The following is an 18,668-nucleotide window of genomic DNA, read 5'->3' as shown; positions in this document are numbered from 1 at the left end:
CCTCTTATCAACAGGGTGCCTGAATGAAACATAATTGTACACCTAACCCTTAACTATACCCCACAAAACCATAATAAAAAATATTGATTAAAAAAAAAGGTAGGTGTCTCATTATTGTTCGATCCTGCAATTCTTTGACTCCTAGTAAATATGACATGTTTATTGACATTTGTATTTTTTCTTAGCCCAGATATCTATGACTTAAAAAATTCCCAGAAGGCCAAAAACCATCTAAGTTTTAAGAGTTCTTCCATATGAATATTTATGAACATTTGGAGATACTACCTTTAAACCAAACATCTATGCTGAATGAACAGAAATAAGAGAGTAAATTCAATATAGTTCATTTGGGGCCGCCAACAGCCTCTCAGTGGGGTTGTGAGCCAATCTAATGGATTGTGAAGAAAAAACTTAACAAAAGTTGTTTAATTGTGTTAATGAACCTTGAATCCACTGGATTAAGTGAAAATTCATCTGATTTATTTGAGTGACATTAATTGGTGAATCAAATAGGCTGTGCACTGTAGTTATTCAAAGGTAAATTTTTTTTGCTAATTTACTTCTGATGGTTTACCCTTCTTCCTTTGTGTACTGTGGGCAGATTCTAAAAATAGTCTTGTGTTTATTGAAACATGCCACAACACACTAGGAAATGCTCTGTGTATTTGGGTTTAATTTTATGTTTTTAAACCAAGGGTTAAGTTATTTTGTTCATTGAGTTGGATCATTGAACACAAAACTAGCTGGTCATTTTTATGTTTGTTGCTAAAAACACCTAAGCTTATAAGGGGATGAGATAGTTTGCAGAGGTCATAGGAGGGAAAGGAGAAGGTTTGTAGGAAGAATCAGAGTGGCTTAGAAGAAGCAGGAGGGAAATATGTGGCTCTACTAGATGGAAGATAGTGTTCTCCCAATGGGTCCTTATGGGTCCAGAAGCAATGAGGACCCAGGTCCATCTTCATGGTTGACACTGGTAAGGCAGCCTGAACACAAAGAAAATGACTGCATGGTGGATAGGAGAGGGCCTGACCTCAGACTTGGGTTTCCAGCCTTACAGGTATGTCTCTACCTCTGGCAGAGCATAGAAGCCACAAGAATTTTCTCTGGATCTGAAGAGACCATGTGAATCTGGGACAGTGGGTTATCTCAGCAATACCTTATGAAGACAGATGCCCTTGACATGACCCTGGCGACAAGGGCATCCCCATCAAGATGCAGGATGGGGACTGAGCCAGAAATTAAGTTTATTTATTAAAACTGGGATTACTGTGCACACCTGAGTCAGTAGACAGAGATTAATGTCCACTCAAACTGAATTTCCTGGGGCCAAACATCTCAGATCGTTATGTGCTCATAAAGAACCAGTTTTATTTAATTGCATTTGTTCATTTACTATAATTTGATAATATTTCCTATGAGCACACATTTAAATAATTATTCAGCCAAAATGATATTTTCAGAGTTAGTCTGGCAAAGGGGCTTTGGAATCAGAAGTTTTCAGTGATATATAATCCCTCAGCACATGATTTAGATTTGAATTTCATTGTATGACTTAGCAGAAATCAGAGATTTATTATGTGTGTTTAACTGTGAGTAGAGTTAGGTGTAGAAAATACTTCTTAAAATCATGAAATGTAGTACAAAGTGGCTCTGAGCTGCAGTCATAGGACTCTGAATCCCAGATTTTAGAAAGGGACCTTGGAATTTTCTCCTGAGTCTTTGCTAAGGAGTATATGAAATTTCAGTCATTGCATTAAGCTTTGAGTTACTTTGAAGTGGAAAAGTTAAATGGATGTTCCTGTGGATAGGAATTGGGCTGACCCTGGCTTGGCCAAAGTCTTAAATCTGGAAGGCAGAGTCTTTGTTCTACGAAAATGAGATTTCCACCAAGTCATCCACTCTATTAGTTTGATTTGAGACCTGGAGTCACACTGGTGATGGCTGGGTTCTCACGCTGGTTTCCAAGTTGCCCCACTTTCTTTCCTGCATAGTTGTATTTTGATTAGTATTTGGAAATTTAGATGCAGGTCACGTTATTTGCAAGACAAACCAATCCCTGGTTTGTTCTGCATTAACAGTCTGCAATACTTTCAGAGTCGTGGTTGGTTTCAATGTTGTGTGTGAGTGAGAGCAGCTAAGGATCCAGTGTGATTTCTGTCCCTTCTGACTGTGGCTGCTTGCAACCCACTTTGAGAGTTCCTCCTTCTCATCTCTGAGACTACCTCTGTGTGGGCACTGCTGGCATAACTGCTTTAGTCAGGTCATGGTTAAGCTAATGGCAAGTCCTGCTTCAGTACTTCTTGGGAGTGCTTTTCTTGCTTATATGAGCGGTAGTAGTTCCTTCACGTAGACAACCACACAGCAACTGCAGGGGGCCTGGCCACCTTCCAGGCAAATTCTGCTTGGCAGGGCTGGTTGCAGTACACACCCCAGGTTGCATAGAAGGTCACCTTGTTGGTATAGCTTTGCAAAGAGATCAACATATCTAACCACTGTTTTCTGAGTCCTGTAAAGGCCACTCCTAAGGCAGACACGAGTCTCTCTGGAAGTTCACCTCTGTGCAGGGAAGCAGAAGGAATTCTGTTAATTATCAATGAGAATGCAAAGGCTTCCTCATATTCTCTCAATCCTATATTTGCATCTATAATGAAATTAAGGATTTTGAACCAACCTGGGGAACTGGGCTGATTTGGAGCAGCCCTGAAACTCTATTTTCATATTTAAACTATGCATGTTTTTATTAAAATCACTCTTGCTTCAGACTCTAAATCCAGAATTATGATCTTGGGATTTCACAGGAACCTCTGTCTTTCCCCCCTACATTCTTCTTTTTTCGGCCACCATATTAAAACAACTGTTTATTCCTATTTTTTTTCAAGTGTGACTTGGCAGATAACAACACAAAGCAAATGATCTAGTGAAAGGAGTAGTCTCCTCCATAAATGACAGTGGACCCTGGTATTTGTGACCAATAGTGATGTTGACCCCGTGGAAGACATAGGACCAAGGCTCTTGCAGTGAGCTGAGGCCACTGTGGGGCATTTTCTTCCAGTTTCCTCCCCTGCAGGAACCATGTTGCTGGTTTAGCATTGCCAGCATACGATGTCCTCCTTGCATCTATGATCAGCAACATCTCCCCCTGAGAGCTTCTGCCATGGAGTTCATTTTGATGGAGTAGGGGGCAGCAGGGAGCAGAGAGGGGTGGTTGGTGCAACTCTTTGTCTCTTGTTCCCAGGAAGGTCATTTCCTATTTCTAAGATTTCTTAAAAATACTTATTTTTGCCTTGGCCATGTGGGTGGGTAAGTAAGATTTTTGAAAAGCTGCTGCTGATTCCTCTGGCTCATTTAGGAGCCATCTGGAAGAGGCCATAGGGCCAAGGCGGACATGCTGTTTCCCCAGCCTCTGAGAGCTGTCCCCAGGGAACAAATACACACACACACACACACACACACACACACACACACACACACACACACACACACACACACACACACATACACACACACACACACACACTTAGGCCATAAATCACTTCTCTCATTGGTGCTAAATTAACTTTTAAGCCTTCTAAACTCCTGAGCCAGCTGATAGCAGGATCCTGGTAGCAGGATGCTGAGCCCTGTGCTTGGCATTGGTTAAATATAAATTGCATTTGTTGCAAGATTTAATGGATGCATGAAGAGAGGCAGCAGAATTTCCCAAATGCTGGCTTGTGACTGGCTGGATCAACATTACCTGGGACACCAAGTAAAAGTCAGATTTCCAGGTTTCATCTCGGACCTACTGTACCAGAATCACCTGGAATGAGGCAGGAATATCTATTTGAATAAGTTCCACACTTAGACTCACTCAGATGTGGAAAGAACACTGGAAGTTTGAGGCTTTGCTAGCTTGATTCCAGTCTTTGCTTTGATGCAGTGTGGTCCTTGACAAGCCACTTAACCTCTCTGGTCTGTTTTATCATCTGCATTATAATGGGATCAAACCTATTTCTTTAAATGAATTATTACTCAGAGCCCCAATATACAAGCAGATAAAAGTAGGGCAGCTCGGGCGGAAGGAGCGGTTAAGCTGTCCTTTTGCTCCTAAAATGATCCTTAAGGGCTGCCAAAGAATTCTAGGGATTTCTGGGACACAGTCTGAAATACTTCTGGAGAGGGATCATCAAGATTCTTTGTAGTCCTGGAAGTCTTTGAGGCCATTAGAGAATGGAGAGTGTCTCTCTGTCTCCGTCTCTCTTTCTGTCCTTCTCTGTCGCTCTTTGTTTCTACCTGTCTCTATTATTGTCCCTGTTCTCTCTCTTCTTGTTCTCTTTTGGTCTCTGTTTCTGTCTCTGTTTTGTTGTTTCTCTCTCTCTTTTAGAACAGATGAAAGCTCAGGATATCTATTTCTTTCTAAATTCTCCAGTGAAACAGTAGAGATTTGAGAGGAGAATATCTGAACCCATTTGAAGGAAGCAGAGTTGTTCTTGTCTGTAAATTTCCTTTTTTTTTTTTTTTTAAACTTTAATGGGATTTTCAGGTTCAGTTCATGATATTTTAAAAGTTGAATTTATCAACTTAGAGGTTTTAAGATTTCTTAATATATTTGACTGAAGTCCTAGTAGGCAAATCAAGCATTTGTCTAATAAGGATGTATGATATGTGGTGTAGACTATGTATGCAGACTATTGTTTTATCATTGCATTTAACCACTCAAACACCCACTGACTCCTGATTATTTTTGTTTTGGAGATGCCAAGCATTTATTATATTAGAATTATGTGGCATTAGGCATGACAGAACTCCACTAGGAGTAAGAAACCTTAATTAGTTTTGAGAATTGTCCTGGTTTTGCACAGAACTAAGTCCTAAAAGCTGAATTTAGCACACTTAACAGTTTATTTTAAAAATAAAATCACTATTTCCAAATCAACAATAAAGACAACTATCATGTGACTTCCAGGTTTCTTAATATGTTTACTCCTAAATAATTCAGTACATAGTTTCTAAGAATCAGGACATCTGGCAGTGTAACCACATAATACTCTAACATATAACAATGACACAATTTAGAAGGTTAACCTGAAGATAATACTATTATCAGTTATTCAGTTCAGATTGAAATTTCATCAGCTGATATTTTTAATAACAATACCAATATAAATGTGAATGTGATAGCTCTGTATCTGTAGTCAAAATAAAGTTATGAGAGAATTAATCTATATATTCATCTATTCACTCAACATTATTAAATAACAATACTTAGGGATATAGATAAAAACATTCTTTGCTATGAAGATCTCACAATCCAGAGGTGTCTATGGAAGTAGGCAAAAAAAATTACAAATAGAAAGCATGTTATGACAGAGAAAACCACAGGGTAATATAAAATGAATGGGCATCATTGATAGAACTAGGAAGATCTGAAAGAGATGGATTGTAAATGCTGAATTAGAACCTGTCTCAGTAGTGTACAAAACAGATGGAGATATCCTGTAGGCACGTGTATCTATAGATCTGGAGAGACATAAAGACTAGAGCCGTAGCTTGGAAAGTTTCATAAAGAGGGGAAAATAGAAATCTTGGAGAGTGTGCATTTTAGAAAAAAGTTAACATAAAGACAGACAATTGGAAAGAAGACAAGGAAGGGAGTGAAAGCCCCAGTACATGATCTCATACAGGATAGGATTTATTCTTTTTATCAAATATTTTTTATCAGGTTATTTGTTTATGAGAAGATTGAATCATTGCAATTTGTATTTTTGTATTCCTGAAAACTCTCTATAATCCATCTTCTGCCTTGGCTTAGAGGATTTGAAGAAAACAGTCCATGTACAAATTTGAATAGAAAGTTAAAAATTCATAATGACCTTTTTCTGTTGAAATTCAGATATGAATCACTATTATTTGGGAAGCTTTTTGCCTAAAATAGGTAACATCCTGTAGATTTGTCTCTCACTATTCTATTAATTGAACTACTGGCATGTTTATGTTTTGAGACCTATTCTAGCACTATTAGATTGGCCAGATGAGAAACACAAAGACCAGTTCAACCTAGGGGATAATCAATTTTTCATGCTCATTATCATTTAGATGAGTCTCTTATAAGGGAATGGCTTCAGCACGACGCATTTTAATGCTGAGTAACACCTCATTCCTCTAGGTAGTGAGAAAGAAGACTTATATGCTTCCAGCAAAAATGTTAAGATCTGAAATTACAGAGTAAAGAGAAAATCAAAAGGAAATTTGTGAAAACCAAATGAGAACCAGAGAAATGATAAAATTTTTTTGCCAGAAAACTTTTTAGTTTCATCAATAATTTTATAATTGCTTAACCTTCATTTTTTGGGTATGCCTTCTGAGTATACTGAAGGAAAAAAAAGCATCGAAAGCTTAAATACTTAACTAAACCCTTTTATATCTTGACACCATTTGGAGTCATTTTAATATTTCATAGTGAAAAAATACATGTCTCTCTTAAAAATTAAAATGAAAGCAGTTCCAATTACAGTGGTTTCGGCAGTCTTGGCCAGAGGCTGAACATCTGACAGCTTCATGACATAGGGCTTTATCCATGTAACTAGTGAGTAGCATCAGAGACCTGATTATTGGAAGGGTAGCGAGTCCTATGAGTCTAGTGCTATAATTAATCAATCTTGATTTTTATCATTCTGCTAACGAGATCTTACTCTTCACTTACTAGATTTTACACTTAAAATGGGAATATTTTAAATAATTTTTCCTCCTTTCATTCCAAAATATTTAGGAAAGTCACTAATACTGTGTGGGCTCATCCTTAAGGAATATGATTTATTTATTTTTCTTTTTTCAACAAATTTTTTTATTTTTAATAGATAATTCATGTAACATGATACAAAATTTAAAAAATATAAAAATTTATACGTTGAAAAGTCAGTCTCCTTCCCCCCTGTATCCCTCAGCTTTCTAATCTCTACCAACTCTAGAAGTAACCAGTATTTTTTGTGTATTTTAAAAGAAGAGTTTGTAATTTTAGAAAGTGGTCTACTTCAGCAGTTAGTTTGAGCAGGGTAGGAATCATGCTTTTAATTTTAAAATAATTACAGATGATTTACAAAACGACTCCATCGTTGCATGTTATTCATATTTTTAAAAATGGCCTTTTGCTCTGGCTTACCCAGCCTACAAGCTTAAACTAACACTGCCTCTTCTACTGATATTGCCTTTCCTCTTAATGTCTCCAACTTATATTGTCCCTTGTCCTGGGGGATTACCCATTGATGTGTGTGTACATGTGGCATGCAACACACATACTTGTATCAGACATATGTGTCCATACAAGGGAATGTGGGGCAGAAGAAATGACTTTAGGATTGGGAGGACTGAAATGCAGGAACCAAGAAATACTGCTGCCTACCCCCAGTATCAGATGGTCTTTTTTAAAGTATAGAAACTTTATTCTTTTTATTATAAAAGCCTCTAGCACTGATAAATGTGATTTCCAAGACTGTACACAGCACCAGAAGAGCTCCAACTCAAGTGCCTGGTGTCAATTTCAGTGTGGCTCATTAAAACAACAATGCAAACCAGCTGTCCCCTGGTGTTTGGATCAGAAAGATCCAATTAACTGGCCATCATCCACCTGGTTCCAGATTTAGCCATCTCCTTATGAGTCTGTGTGAGCAGCCAGTTTGCATGAATTTTAGTCATTAAATGCAAGCCAGGGGGCATAGGGGTGATCTGGAGGATGGGTATTCACTGGACTGCGGTGGGGGGTAAAAAGTGAAAAGCCCTCCAAGAGCTTGGACATCTGGAAAGACAGCAATGGTTAATTTAGGAAGGGTTTGACCTTAAAACTGTTCCTTATTCTTTGTATGTTGATGTGAAGACCAGGAATATGTAGTGTTTCTATGAATGTGAATATGGAATTATTTTGGGATGTAATAACCTTGTTTGGATTTCTCTTGTTAGTGGCATATAAAATGTGAACCAACTATCTATGCTGTAATTAACAAGATACCTGTATTAGAATATTTAGGTTTCACTGGAACTCATCAGTAAGGCTTTTCTTTGTGGATTTTTCAAAAATATCCTGATTAATTCAGAAATAAGAGCTGTGACTGAAGCTCTTTACTCATCATTGTTTTATCTGTTGTAGTAAAACAACTTACTGGTGCCTGACCATTTAGGCTCTGGAATAAAACATCTAATGATGTGGCTTCTGGACATGTTACAGGCCTACATCTTTCTGGAGTAATATCACATTCTCAACAGAGCCATCAATAGAACAATCATTTCTCAGCACCGAAGACTGAAAAACCTGTTGTATTACACTTTCCAATCTCTTCAAAATCACATTTAAAAATCCATTTTGTTGCAAGATTACCAATCGCATCTGATTTATAAGCTGTGGACTCAGGAAATATGGAATACTTGGAGTTGGAGCCAAGGAACAAATGTGTTGGACTGGAAGCAGACACTTCCCACATTTGGAGTCGTTCCTGGGATGTGCTTTAAAATGTGTTGGTTTACAATTCTTTTTTTTTTTTTTTTTGAGTTGGAGTCTCATTCTGTCACCCAGACTGGAGTGCAGTGGCCGCTCCCGGCCACCGCAGCCTTGACCTGCTGGGCGCCGGCGATCCTTCTGCCTCAGCCTTCCTAGTAGCTGGAACAACAGGCCGGCGCTACCACGCCCCGCTGATTTATGATTTATTGTAGAGACGAGGTCTCGCCAAGTTGCCCGGGTGGGTCTTAAACTCGCGGACTCAGGCAATTCACTCGCCGAGGCCTCCCAAAGCGCTGGGATTACAGGCTGAGCCACAGAGCCCAGTTGGTTTACAATTTTTAATTCCTGTGGGAAATATTTATTTATTTGGCATCCTGAATACAATGTCTATATTCCATTAAAGACTTACGTTTGGGGTTTACTTACATCTACACTTTCTGTCTGGTCAAGAAAGCATGCAAGTAGGTGATTATTTTCTAGAAATGTCCTTCTTTACCGTTTCTAATTTTAAAAAAAATTGTGAATTTTCACTTCTCAAACTGTGAAAAGATCTTAAAATAGTCTCCTTCCAGATGGGTTTTTCCTCACTCTTAGCAAAGTTGTAATATATTTCAGAAAAAAAAAAAAAATCAAGATTCCTCTGATGTTAAAAGCTGAGGTAGCCTGTTATGCACAGGAGAAAGAGAGCTCTTCATGAAGTATGTTTAGTGAAATTTCTGTAGGTCACCTGAGGGTTGTGGAATGTAATCCCTATATTCTTTCAAAGTTAGATATTTAAAGCTAGGTATTTTTGACCGGAAACAAAAAAAAACTTATTGATCTTGGATTATTATGACCTTAAATTAAGAAATGAGTAAAGAAAATAAATCACCTCAAACTACAATCACAGTCTAAATGTTTAAAAATTGTTCTTCCAGGAGAAGTTGCTTATTGGCCATTATGAATTGGGTATCTAAAACTTGTTTTGAGTAGGTCTGATCAATATAGTAAATACCTTTTGGTAAATCTCAAATACTCTTTTCTATCCAATCATTATCACTTGAATCTCCCAATCTTGAAGATATTCTCATCACATTACTCAGTGATTTCGGCATTTGTCTGAAAGTTGTCTCTTTCAACCCTCAATTCTCTTCCATGGTTTGATTTCTACATAGCCAACCCTTCTAAAACCATGCCTTCATATTATTTTCTTGATGTGTTTGTCTCTAGTTACTTTCATATCCACTTTGAGCTTTTCACTAAAAAATTATTCTGAAGCTTGGGTCTTAAAGTCCAAGTTTTCCTTTTGTTGTACTTTTCCCCTTACCATGATAATTACCTTTGCGTATTTTTATTGATTGAATCATTTCTCCTCATTGTGCCAGTCCTCTGTTTTTGTCTGCCCCTCATGACTTGCTTTTTTAAACTTAATTTTTTCCCAACCAGCCCTGATTCTGTAGTTTGATTAACAAAGATGGTCTCATCAGAAACATGAAATTCCTCAGCTCATTTCATCAACTATGCTTTTGTCTTTGTTTTGACTTGTAGCTTACCAACATTGTTAGAGAAAGTTGCAACATCAACTCTGAGTTAACTCACATTTATTTCTGGTAGGATAGACCAATATCCTCAGTATGGTCTACAGGACCGTTTGTGAGCTGCCCAGGCTACTGTCCCTCTCTTCTCCTCCTGTCCTGTTGTTCCAGCCACACTGACCTTCTTTTCATCCCTCAAACATCATTCTTCTCCTTGGTTAGTGGCCTTTGCTTAGAAGTCTTTCCTTTATCTTCTCCTGGTTAACTCTTAACTAGTCATGAGATGTCAACCCTCTACCTCCATCTCACCCCTATAGTATGTTGTAGACCATGTCTGTCTATCACAGTTACTACATTTATTTTTGTGATTATACGTTTAATGTCACTTTGATGACCACATGAACTACAAGTGTTCCTGCTTTTCTTTGTACCCTCAACAACTATACTGTATTCAATAAATATCTCACGTGGAATAAGCAGAGTAAATACTCTATAAGTTGCACTTTATTAGCAGTATTTTATTTATACTGAAGTGAATTTTTTCCCCTAGTTCTGTTCTTTGGGGTCATTCACATAAATGGATTTCTCGCATGTTGTCAAATACTCTAGTACAGTAGAAAGAGAATTGCTTTCAAGCAATAGCTAGCTGCAGCTACTATAATTTCGAGCTTACTCTATGCCTAACACTTTGCTCATCTGTAAAGTGAGAGTAATAAATGCTTTACCCAGTTCAGTTTAAAAATCATTTGTTGAATGTTGGGAGCCGTGGACATGTATTGTGCTCGACATAGTGCATTAATATTTGGGATGAAAAGTGAATTACACATTTGCTGCACTTGAGGAGTTTATAACCTACTGGAGAAGTCTAAGAAAATATCTCAGGTGGGCTCTTACCAAGAAATTGACTTGATTTTCCTCCTTCCTACAATAGTCATAACACTCGTAAATGTGTTGGGATTCAGATTATTTGCAGTTACTAGCCCAAGGTGAGCAGACAGACATTTTGCCAGAGTGTACAGAATATGGTAGTTATGATCCAGGAATGTATTAAGAGTCTCTGAGGATGGGGTAGCTGGGTAAAATTCTTAGAAGACTCTCATGTTGTATTATTGGCTGCTGGGGGCTTTACTGGGGTCATGGACACCTGCCTGCCTCCTTGCACTGACCTGGGATTGCACTATGTCGCCTGTATATAGCCTTCGGCGTACAGATACTTTCTTCCATTTATAAAACAGACTAGCTTGTGTCTGACAGTGTCTTTTCATCTTTCTCTTCATCCCTTTATCAAACTCATAAGGAGTTGATCATTTACATGAGAGCGAACTGCAGTGGGAGTATAATTTGGTACCTATTTTTGCAAACAGGCGTTCCTACTAAAGCTGAAGATATGCATTCCTATGACTCGGCATTTCCACACTTAGTTATATGCCCAACAGAAGTGTGTCCATATGTTCACTGAAAGACACGTACTAGGCTATTCATAGCAGTACTATTCCTTTTAGCCCCAAAGTAGAAACTACCCAAATTCCCATCACTAGTACACTTGATAATGTGTTGTATTCATACACTGGAATACTACACAGCAAAGAGAATGAATACAGCAAAAAACTACAATATGTATGACTGTCACATAAAATACAAGACTTGACAAAACAAACCTAGGTGTTAGAAGGCAGGATAGTGACCACATTTGTTGGGACTAGTTACTAGAAGAGAGTGCAGGGTGGGACTCCTGGGGTGCTGATAGTGTTCTGTTTCTTGATTTGGGGCTAGCTTATGAAAATTCAGCAAGCTTTACATTTATGACTTATACACTTGTATTGTGAGTTTATATTTCAATATAAAGTTTAAAAAGAGTTCGTTTTATTTTTCTTCCTATTGAGCTAAAACCAGCTTGGATCACAGGAATCCAATCCAATTACAGGAATCCAAAATATGGACAATAACCATCTCAGAAAAGAGCTGTCCAGTTACACATTTCAAATTGGCACTTGGTTTGAAAAGCAATCACCAAGCTAGTGGGGGGCATCTGTGAACTGATGTTCCACAGATGGTAATACTTGTCTCAGTAATCACAGAACTCTTGGGATAAACTGACTTAGAATCTATTTCTCTACTTTAGTCTTATTATAGTTGCTATTTTTCTTTTAACATGGATCTGATAATCTTAAATATAAAATATTTTACTTTTTAATGTAAATTACTCTTAAGAAAATTACTGGTTAGCCACATAATTGGTATTCCTGCAGAAAATTGTTGGCTATTCCTTGAAAGTCCTATAAAATGAGAAATTAGAGAATGAATAAACTTTTAACACAAGAGCTACATTTTTTTTCACCTTTAAATTTTTTATTTTAAAATTGTGGGGTACGGTTCAGGGTTAGGTATACAAATATTCATTCGGCAAGTACTCTTGTTGATGAGGTGTGCTCCCCTTTCTCCAGGCAATTTCCCACTACTGCCAATCCCACCTCCCTGCCCCCCTATGCCCCGGCAGTTTCCCGCTACTGTCAATCCCTTTCTTATAGTATTACAATAGTTGTTCAAGGTCCACTTATGAGTGAGAACATGTGATACTCAGTTCTTTGTTTCTGTGAAAGATCACTCAGTATTATAAACTTTAAGTCCATACAGATTGCTATGAAGTTCATGATTTTGTTCTTCTTTATGGCTGTGCAATATTCCATTGTGTATATGTACCAAATTTTTAAAAAATCCAGTCCTCTTTTGATGGGCAGTATGGTTGGTTCCATGTTCTTGCTATTGTGAACAATGCTGCGATAAACATACATATGCAGGAATCTTTTTTATAGAGTGATTTGCATTCTTCTGGGTATCCTCCCAGTAGGGGGATTGTGGGGTCATATGGAAGGTCAATTTTTAGAACTTTCAGGAATTGCCACACTGTTTTCCACAGAGGCTGTAGTTTACACTCCCACCAACAGTGTAGAAGTGTTCCCTTTTCGTCACATCCTCTCCAGCATCTGTTGTTTTTGAGTTATTGATGATGGTCATTCTGACTGAAGTTAGGTGGTATCTCAGTGTAGTTTAATTTGCATTTCTTTGATGGCTAATGAGGCTGAATATTTTTTTTCAAGTATCTGTTGGCTGCTTGTGTGTCTTCTTTTGAGAAATGTCTATTCATATGTTTTGTCCACCTTGTAATGGAGCTGTTTTTTTTTTTTCTTCTTTTTAACTTTTTTGAGTTCCTTGTAGATCCTAGATGTTAGGCCTTTGTAAGACATAGAGTTGGCAAATATTTTTTCCCAATCTGTGGGCTGTCTCCCTGTTCTCTTGATAGTTTCTTTGGCTTTGCAGAATCTTGTCAGTTTGATAAGGTCCCACTTGTCTCTTATGGCATGGGCACTTGGGGTTTTGATCAGGAATTGGTTATCAGTTCCAATTTCTAAAAGGGTGTCTCTTGCATTTTCCAAGGTTCTTATAGTTTGAAGTTTTACATTTAGGTCTCTGAATCATTTACAGTTGATTTTTGTGTATGGGGATAGGTAGGGGTACTGTTTCATTCCTCTGCATGTGGTCAGTCAGTTTTCCCAGCACCATTTATTGAATAGGTTCTGCACTCCCCAGTGGTTAGTGGTGGAGGCTTTGTCAAAGATGATTTGATTGAGAAATTGAGGTTTTTTTTCTGGAATCTTAATTCTATTCCATTGGTCTATATGTCTGTTCTTGTACCAATACCATGCTGTTTTGATTATTGTAGCTTTATAATAAAGTTTAAAGTTTGGGAGTGTGATACTTCCTGTTTTTTTTTTTTTTTGCTGAGGATTGTTTTGGCTATTTGTGGTCATTTATGTTTCCATATGAATTCTTGTATTGTTGTTTCTAGGTCTGAGAAGAATGTTGCTGGTAATTTGATGGGTATTGTGTTAAATCTGTAGATTGCCTTAGGTAGAATGGACATATTAACAATATTGATTCTTCCAATCCATGAGCACGGAATATTTTTCCACTTGTTTGTGTCATCTTTGATTTCTTTGAGCAGTGTTTTGTAGTTTTCATTATAAAGCCTTTCACATCTCTGGTTAGGAAGATGCCAAGGTATTTCTTTTTTTGTGTGTGGCTATTGTGAAGGGAATTGTGCTTTTTATTTGGGTTTCTGTTTGTTTATTATTGGTGTATAGAAATGCAATTGTCTTCTGCACATTTATTTTATATCCTGAGACTTTGCCAAAGTCCTTTATTAGTGCAAGGAGGTTTTTGACAGATTCTCTTGGGTTTCCGAGATATAGAATCATGTCATCTGCAAAGAGGAATAATTTGATTTCCTCTTTTCCTATTTGGATACCCTGATTGCCTTCTCTTCTTTTATTCCTCTAGCTAGAAATTCTAAAACTATGTTGAACAGGAAGGGTGAAAGTGGGCATCCTTGTCTTGTTCCAGTTTTCAGGGGAAATGGTTCCAATTTCTATCTGTTTAGCAGTATGTTGACTGTGGGTTTCTTGTAGATGACTCTTCCTATTTTGAGGTATGTTCCACCTATGCCTAGTTGTTTGAGGGTTTTTATCAAGAAGGGTGCCGGATTTTATCAAAAGCTTTTCTGCGTCTAATGACATAATCACGTGGTTTTTGTTTTTACGTCTGTTGATGTATTTAATTATGTTTATGGTCTTATAAATGTTGAACCAGCTTTGCATCGCAGGGATGATGCCTACTTGGTCATGGTGGATGATTTTTGATATGTGTTGTTGAATCTGGTTTGTTAGGATCTTGTTGAGAATTTTAGCATCTATGTTCATCAAGGATATTGGCCTGTAGTTATCATTCTTTGTTGGGTCTTTACCTGACTTGGGTATCAATGTGATGTTAGCTTCATACAATGATTTGGGGAGAGAGAGTTCCATCTTTCTTAATCGTCTGGAATACTTTCAATAGGATTGGTATCAGTTCCTCCTTGCATGTTTTATAGAATTCTGATGGAAAGCTATCTGGTCCAGGGTTGTTTTTTGTAAGTAGTTTTCTTATGTCATAGTCAATTTCCTGGATTGTTATTGGTCTATTTAGGGTGTCAATTTCTTCTTGTTTCAACCTGGTTGTGTAATGTCAGAAAATCCTCCATTTCCTTTAGGTTTTCAAGTTTGTTTCCATACAAGTGTACATAGTACTCTCTGGTAATATTTTGTATTTCTTCAGGGTCAGTTGTGACTTCATCTTTTGTGTTTCTGATTGCATTTATTTGGGCTTTTTTTCTTGGTCAGTCTAGCTAGGGGACCATCAATCTGGTTTATCCTTTCAAAGAACCAGCTTTTTGTTTCATTGATTTTCTGGTATTATCTTTTTATCTTCTATGTCCTGGATTTGGGTTTTTATTTTGGTGACCCAGATTCTTCTGTTGAAGTTAGGGTTTTGGTGGTCTTGCTTTTCCAGCTTCCTTAGGTGATTTGTTAGGCTGTTAACTTGTGATCTTTTCATTTTCTTCATGTGTGTTTGTAGAGATATGAATTCCCCTCTTACTATTGCTTTCATGGTGTTCCAGAGGTTTTGGTAAGATATTTCTTCATTTTCATTTGTTTCCAGGTATCTTTTAATTTCTGTTTTGATTTCCTTGTTGACCCAGGAGTTGCTTAGCACCATGCTATTTAGTGACCATGTCTTTGTGGGTTTTGGGGGAACTTTGTTGGTGTTGATATTTATTTTTATTCCACTGTGGTTTGAGAAGGTGCATGGCAAAATTTCAATCTTACAAAATTTGTTTATGCTTGATTTATGGCCAAGGATATGGTTGATCTTAGAGTACATTCTATGTAGTGATGAATAGAATGATTATTCTGTGGTTGATGGGTGGAGTGTTCTGTAGGTATCGATTAAGGCCATTTGGTCAAGAGTCACATTTAGGTTCCAGACCTCCTTGCTGATTTTTTATCCTGTTGATCTGTCTAGGGTTGTGGGTGGGGTATTAAAGTCCCCAGTTATGATAGTGTTAGAGTCAATATCTTTTTAAAGTTTTCCTAGCAGCTGCTTTATGAAAGTTAGTGTTCCTATGTTGGGTGAATATATGTTTAAGATAGATATTCCTTGTTGATGGATTGAAACTTTTGTCATTATATAGTTACCTTCTCTATCTTCTTAAATTTTTGATAGCTTAAAGGGTATTTTGTCTGATAATAAGATAGCAACTCCTGCTTTCTTTTGTGTTCCATTTGCCTAAAATGTTGCTTCTCATCCTCTTACTTTGAGTCTGTGAATGTCCTTTCTTGTGAGATGAGTCTCTTGGAGGCTATATATTGTTGTCTCATGATATTTTATCCATTTTGCCATTCTATGTCTTTTCAGTGGGCTATTTAGTCCATTCACATTAGGGCTATTTATTGAAATGTGAGAGTTTATCCCTGTCATGAGATTCTTATAGAGTTGTTCCTGTTTGTTTGTTGTCTTTCTTTTGATTTTTGGATTGATTCATGTATGTTTTCAATCTTTTTCCTGCACTCTTGTGAAGAACATTGTCATTCTTTTTTCCCTTTCTTCGGTGTTTAATACTTTATTAAGTGTTTCCTGTAGAGATGGTCTAGTGGCAGCATAAGTTCTTAGGGAGTGAATGTCTGAGAAAGATTTTAATTCTCCCTCACTGATGAAGCTTAATTTAGCTGGGTAGGTTATTCTTGGTTGAATTTGTTTATCTTTGAGAACTTTGAAGATTGGGCTCCAAGCTCTCCTAGCTAAAGTGTTTCTGTAGATAAATCTGCTGCTATTCTAATTGGTCTTCCCTAGTATACAGTCTGACCTTTTTCTCTTGCTGCCTTTAGGATTTTTCTTTTATATCTACTTTGTTTAGGTGAATTACTATGTGTCTAGGAGTTGGTCTTCTCATTTGGTGTCTTGCAGGGGTTCTCTGAATCTCTTATATTGGATGGTCACATCACTAATGAGATGTGGGATATTTTCTTGAATAAATTTATGGGATGTTTGTTCCAGGGTGGTCTCTGTCTCTCTTTCTGCCTCAGGAAGTCCAATTACTCTTAGGTTCAGCCTCTTGAAATAATCACTCATCTCTTGTTCTGTCTTTTTAAGTTTCTTTTCTGTGTTTTTAACAGTTTGGGTTAGTTCTATATTTTGGTCCTCAAGCTCTGAGATTCTTTCTTCTGCTTGGCTAATTCTGCTTTCCATGCTTATCAGTTTGTTATTGATTTCATTCACAGTATTCTTTACTGCTGTTATCTTAGTTATCAACTCCTTCCTATTTTCCTCTTATCCCTCCTCAATTTTTTTTATTCTTTCTATTAATGCCTTGATGTCTAGGTTTGTCATATGTGACCAGTCAGCCTGGGAGCTCTTCATTGTTTGTGTTCTGAAGTCTGTTTTCTCAGTGTCTGACCTCCCAGGGGTCTGTGTGAGACCCATATTCTTCTTTTTGTTTTTCTTCATTTGTGTAGATTTTCTTCCCCCCAACTTATTTCCCCCTCTACTTTAATTCTGTTGTTCAGGGATGGTGGGGTTGCTTTTACTTCTGTTTGCTCAGTCTCCTATTCTTCCTTATGTGGATCCTCTGGCTTTGTTCAATTCTGAAACTGGACTGTGGGTTGGGGGTTGTAATTTTTGCAGTTTTGAGATTTAATTGAGGGGGGAGCTGTGATTCAAAATCTATGCAGATCCCAGTATCCACCAATAGGTGTACCCACTTCCCACTGCCTTAGAATCTGTCTATGCAGTGGGGGTATGGGTTTACTCTCTGGCAGCAAAATGAGGTAAGAAAAAGGAAAAAAAAAATGGAAAAAGGAAGGAGGGGGGCAAGAGAAAGGTGGGGAGAGAGAAGAATAAGAGGGAAAACAGATGTATCAACTAACAAAAAGAGACACAAAGACAGAAGTGTAAAAAAAAAAAAAACTAAAACAAACAGGTAATCATACAAACACCCAGTCCAACAAAAACATGCCTATTGATGTACTCTTCCCATACACAAACAGAAAGTCTAAAGAATAGAAAAAAAATCAGTAAAATAATGGAAACAAAGTAAATATGAAAATGTTATCAAAAACAGAAAGAAAAAAACTAAAACAAAAAGCAAACCTAAATGAGCAAAACAAACAGACACAAAATAAAAATAAAAAAAATAAAAACAAGAAGCCAAACTCACTCTGAGATCATTCCTGTAAGTCCAACATCCTTTCAGCTCTCATCTCTAACCCCTCCCCTCTGCTGTCAGTGCAGGCAGTTAGGGTTGCTCACAGCCTGGGTCAGATGCCCCAGGCCTGCTTTGGAAGGAGGGTGGATCAGATGTGGATTCACCTGGTTTCCCTATTAGGTCTGTCACTCAGCGCTGACCTGTCTGTGTCTGATACAGCATGGGGGAAGGGCTTCTGTCTCTCCAGGTTTGATTAGATTACCTTAGGTCCCAAGTTGGAGGATGGGCGGAACTGGGCGGGGCAATGCAGATCTCTGCCTGGTCCTGGGACAGAGAAAATGACTGTAGTTCACGTCTCTTCACTGGGCATGGGGTTCCTCTCTGGCTCGACCAGATCCTCTGTCTCCACTGATCAGATCCAGGGCTCCAGCTGATCCACTATAATAGGTGATGGTGTGGGCCAGGCTCCAGGTGATGAGAATCAACTGGATTCGGCAGGCTCTTTTCAGGCATCTCCCACGATCTTGTGTGCCCGCACGCTAATCTCAGGGTGGTGGGGGCTTTCAGTTGCCCTCAGAGCGGGGGTTGGGGTGGGGAAATGGGGGGGGTA

This window comes from Carlito syrichta, unplaced genomic scaffold, assembly GCF_000164805.1.
Source record: "Carlito syrichta isolate Samal-C Ts95f unplaced genomic scaffold, Tarsius_syrichta-2.0.1 Scaffold314876, whole genome shotgun sequence".
Lineage (NCBI taxonomy): Eukaryota > Metazoa > Chordata > Mammalia > Primates > Tarsiidae > Carlito > Carlito syrichta.
Note: the sequence above shows the minus strand (reverse complement) of the source record.